Raw genomic sequence first — 6048 nt, forward strand, 5'->3', positions numbered from 1 at the left:
ATATTTCTCTCAGTTGAACTTAATATGAAACATCCATTTTATAGTCAGTCAACTAATTTCTACCACTTCTCTCAAAAATATATATACTTTTGAGCCCTTTTGAACGAAGCCTTAATGCGTTGGAATTTGTATTTCGGAATGCCAAGGAAATTAATGCATTTTTAATCAAGTTCCTCCCTCTGTTCTTCAAAAGTGCATTGATGGGAAAAGTAAGTGGTGGGCTATCTCATGAATTAATATGATGTATTTAGGTGAGTGGGCAACTCCAGTCCTCGAGGGCCTGATTGGTGTAACAGTTTTGCCCCAGCTCCAGCTAACACACCTGACTCCAATAATCACTTAATCATGATCTTCAGTTTAGAATACAATTTCATTAATCAGCTGTGTTTGCTAGGGATGGAGAAGAAGTGTGACACCAATCAGGCCCTCGAGGACTAGAGTTGCCCACCCGGCTGAGGCGATTGATTTGTGAGTTGCCCATCGTGCAGGCTCTCATACCCTATAATTCTGTATCTCTTTGTGACTCATTTGTATACAAAAGGTAGACCAGAAAAGCCACATCCCTGATTAGAAGCACCTGCTGCTCACCTGTTGTTCTTTACAAATGCTGTTTTTGGATTAAATAACATTTTACCTACGCACTGAAAAGTCTGTGTTTGCAATCCCTGATCCGGTAAAACTATATATATAAAACATGTAATAATTAAGTAAGCTTTATGCAACATATTTTTGTGTGAACCCATTACACCTCTTTGTTTGTCTGAAATCTAAGGAAACCCCACCATACATGTTTTTCAACATTTTTCGTTTTCTAAGTGGTGGCCGTCATCCTCATTGTTTTTCTTTCAGTCCCACACACTAACCATTTTCAAAGAGCACCGTATACCAAAAGTCCCTATGGCCTTATAGATTTTATCCATTTGAGTGCACATTGTTTTTTTAAACTCTATTCTTCTCTATATTTCCCATATTGCCACTCTTATTGGAAAAGCTATCCCTGGCCTTTGCTTTATTTCATAACCTGCACATTTTATTTACTGTAGTGGCGCAGTGGTCTAAAACACTGCATCTCAGTGCAAGAGGTGTCACAGTACCTGGTTCGAATCCAGGCTGCATCACATTCGGTTGTGAATGACGGCCGGGGTAGGCCGTCATTGTAAATAAGACTTTGTTCTTAACTGACTTGCCTAGTTAAATAAAAACAAAATTACTGTTGGCTACTTACCTACATAGCCCATTAGAGGGTGCTAAATGACCTTAGAACTAACCTGGTAAGCACATTGCTCTTTCTGGTCGTGGGTAACAAATGGAATGCCTTTAAGTTGAAACAGTGAGGGACTCCCTGGACGTGTCCAATAAGAAAAGTGTATTTTCATTTTCTGTTGCACAACATTTTAAAACATTTCCTATTGCACTGTAAAAAAATAAATATTGATTCAATGTACAATTGTAAGATTACCAGCTGCAATACGATTGTGAGTTTGCACAACATTTTTACACAACATTTTTGTTGAGCAAAATCACAATCCTATTGCAGCTGGTTGCCACACATTTACCTTTTTCCATACTACTGTGTGCATGCACTACTGAATACAATCCTGACCACAGGGTGACTCTGGGTGGGGCTTCAGGCTTGACTTTCCGCTGAACACGCAGAAGAGAAGTACAGTCAGGAGTGGAAAGTTTAAGCTCAACACTAATAGTTTGGAATGGGAGTTGGCTGTGAGAGTTTGAGGGATGTGAGCTGTTGATGTGATTTTTTTTTTCTCTCTCTCTCTCTTTACAGTTCTGTATTCCTTTTCTCATGGCCTTCGTGACCAGATCAGCTGATTGTGTGTGTGTGTGTGTGTGTGTGTGTGTGTGTGTGTGTATGCGTCACAGGAGGTTGGTGGAACCTTTTTTGGAGAGAACGGGCTCTTTCTAATGACTGGAGCAGAATAGGTGGAATGGTAAAAAATACAACAAACACATGGTTTCCAGGTATTTGATGCCGTTCCATTTGCTTCGTTCCTGACATTATTATGAGCCGCCGCCACCCCCTCCCTCACCAGCCTCCTGTGGTGTGCGTGCTCTTGATAACGGCCCCACACACTGTAACAATGGGAGTTAATACACTAAGTAGCTTTCACCGTCTGGCAGGGTCTCTGTTACTCCCCTATCATGGATTAGGGCAATATCTCAGGCTTAATTTACGGTGAGGTGCTCTATTTTTGTATAACTTGAGTGTTAGGGCCGGGGGAAAATAGTGCAGCTATGAGTTTGCTGTCTACAGAGTTGTTGCACAATCATAGTAGCGGGAAGTAGTTTGGGGGTGGGGGTGCTGTGATTTTTTTTTGCACAAGGGGTGGGGATACGCTGAAGAAATTTATATCAGTCTGCTAATACAGGACTAGTAAAGGCCCCTTTCTGCATTATTTAAAACTGAATGTATTTGAGTGTTTACCAGCATTTGTAACTTGAGTCTGACAATTATCTGTACAAAACAGTTAATCTGATAATACCTGTGGAATATAAAAATACTTGCTTGATATATGTTTTTCTTGAAATACTTTTCAAATAGAATTTATTTCTATGTGAAAACTGAAATGATATATTCATTACTTTTTAGTAGACACTCTTATCCAGAACAGCTTACAGTAATGAGTGCAAAATGATTCACACTTTTTTGTACTGGTCACCTGTGGGAATCAAACCCACAACACTAGCGTTGCAAGCATCATGCTCTACCAACTGAGCCACATCACCACATCATCAGATCACCACATCTCATCACCACATCACCACATCACATCACCACATCATCTCATCTCATCACCACATCATCACATCACCACATCATCAGATCACCACATCTCATCATCACATCACCACATCATCTCATCTCATCACCACATCATCACATCACCACATCATCACATCACCACATCACCACATCATCACATCACCACATCACCACATCAGATCACCACATCTCATCATCACATCACCACATCACATCACCACATCACATCACCACATCTCATCATCACATCACCACATCATCACATCATCTCATCATCACATCACCACATCATCTCATCACATCACCACATCATCAGATCACCACATCATCAGATCACCACATCTCATCATCATCACATCACCACATCACCACATCACATCACCACATCATCTCATCACATCATCACATCCCCACATCACATCACCACATCATCAGATCACCACATCTCATCATCACCACATCATCATCTCATCATCACATCATCTCATCAGATCACCACATCACCTCACATCACCACATCACCACATCACATCATCACCACATCACCACCTCATCATCACATCACATCATCACATCATCATCACATCACATCATCACATCATCACAACAACTCTTACAATTCCAACTATTAAATCCTGCAAGATATTGTTCTTAATTATACAATTACATTTTTTTGTTGTTGTTGCCTGCACTACAGACTTCTATATAGGTCCACTAATACTATTGTAAGAGTTGTTGCCCTGTCCCTTTCTTTCCGATTTTCATTCTAATGGAATCCAGAAAGATCAAAATGCTGTACTCAAACATTTACATAAAAAGGTGCAAAGTTATGGGCAAAGACTCAAAACATCCACATCAAATGTAATATTTGTCTTGATCAATAACATGGAAAACAACCACTTTTTGTGCAGTACTAATTTACCATCCTTACAAACCACTTAATATAAATGTTTGTACATAGGCTGGTCATCTACTTTTGTGTTCTCCAATGTTTTTTTGTTTAAAAAAAAAAAAATTCAGGGGGTGCTGTAGCACCCCTACTACCTATGTACACTACTACCAATGTACACAATAAGTATAGTATGTCTCACACACTCTTTCCTATCTTTCACATTATATTTCCTTCTCTCATTTTCTCTCTGTCTTTGTCTCTCTGTTTCTGTGTGGATGTCTCAATAAAGAGTGTCAAAAGTCAAGGTCCCCGCTTTCTCTCTCTCTCTCGCTCTCTCAAATCCACTGCCCGGCAGGGGTCACACACTCCACTAACAGGAAGCACCTGCTTTGTTATGCTCGGTTGCTTTAGATAAACAAAAAGAGGAAAAGCATTTGTGCAGATTTTGTTTAGATTTTCATTGACTGCTCACTCAAACAGCCAAAGTAATTGCACTGGCTGAAACTCCAAAAAGTTCCATACAATTATTCTATGAAGATTCAAATACAATACTTCTATGGGCAGGTTTGTTGAGAAGTAGGGATTGAGATGAAGAGTGGAGACTGGGTAGCCTGCATCCAAAATGAACTATGGTGTGAAACAGAGCAAATAGAGTAAAATGGAACAATTCAGTTTGAGGGGGGGGGGGGGGTTAAGAATGCCATTGTGCAGTGTGCACTAGCAGCAGTGAAACCGACCACATGCTATAGTACCCTACATTCGCCGGGTCTGGGTTTGAGGGGGGGTAAAGGTGGTCAGCATCTGGATCTGTTTAAGCACCAAAGGGACTATATGGGGAGCAGGTTAAAACCTGTTAGGGCTAGGGGGCAGTATTTGCACGGCCGGATAAAAAACGTACCCGATTTAAACTGGTTACAACTCTTGCCCAGAAACAAGAATATGCATATAATTATTGGCTTTGGATAGAAAACACTCTAAAGTTTCTAAAACTGTTTGAATGGTGTCTGTGAGTATAACAGAACTCATATGGCAGGCCAAAACCTGAGAAGATTCCATACAGGAAGTGCCCTGTCTGACAATTTGTTCTCCTTCATTGGCATCTCTATCAAAAATACAGCATCTCTGCTGTAACGTGACATTTTCTAAGGCTTCCATTGGCTCTCAGAAGGCGCCAGAAAGTGGAATGACGTCTCTGCAGTCTCTGGGCGAAAAACAGCAGGAGTTTTTGTGAGTGGTCCGGCTGAGAACAGTGACACTGGAGATGCGCATTCATGTGAATTCTCCATGTTTTTCTTTCTCTCTTTGAACGAATACAACGTCGCCCGGTTGGAATATTATCGCTATTTTACGAGAAAAATCGCATAAAAATTGATTTTAAACAGCGTTTGACATGCTTTGAAATACGGTAATGGAATATTTTGAAATGTTTTGTCACGAAATGCGCTCGTGCGTCACCCTTTGGATAGTTACCTGAACGCATGAACAAAACGGAGCTATTTGAATATAACTATGGATTATTTCGAACCAAAACAACATTTGTTGTTGAAGTAGAAGTCCTGGGAGTGCATTCTGACGAAGAACAGCAAAGGTAATCCAATTTTTCTTATAGTAAATCTGAGTTTGGTGAGGGCCAAACTTGGTGGGTGTCAAATTAGCTAGCCGTGATGGCCGGGCTATCTTCTCAGAATATTGCAAAATGTGCTTTCGCCGAAAAGCTATTTTAAAATCTGACACCGCGATTGCATAAAGGAGTTCTGTATCTATAATTCTTAAAATAATTGTTTTGTATTTTGTGAACGTTAATCGTGAGTAATTAAGTAAATTCACCGGAAGTTTTCGGTGGGTATGCTAGTTCTGAACATCACATGCTAATGTAAAAAGCTGTTTTTTGATATAAATATGAACTTGATTGAACAAAACATGCATGTATTGTATAACATAATGTCCTGGGAGTGTCATCTGATGAAGATCATCAAAGGTTAGTGCTGCATTTAGCTGTGGTTTTTGTTTTTGTGACATATAGGCTTGCTTTGAAAATGGCTGTGTGATTATTTTTGGCAGGGTACTCTCCTGACATAATCTAATGTTTTGCTTTCGCTGTAAAACCTTTTTGAAATCGGACAGTGTAATTAGATTAATGAGAGTCTTATCTTTCAAATGGTGTAAAATAGTCATATGTTTGAGAAATTGAAGTTGTAGCATTTATGAGGTATTTGTATTTCGCGCCACGCGATTCCACTGGCTGTTGACTAGGTGGGACGCAAACGTCCCACCTTGCCCTGGGAGGTTAACAGCTAAAACACACATTATTCTACATATGAACCCAGAGCAAGACGTAACACTGTAAAACACACATTATTCTACATATGAACCC

Source organism: Salmo trutta, chromosome 25, assembly GCF_901001165.1.
Source record: "Salmo trutta chromosome 25, fSalTru1.1, whole genome shotgun sequence".
Classification (NCBI taxonomy): Eukaryota; Metazoa; Chordata; class Actinopteri; order Salmoniformes; family Salmonidae; genus Salmo; species Salmo trutta.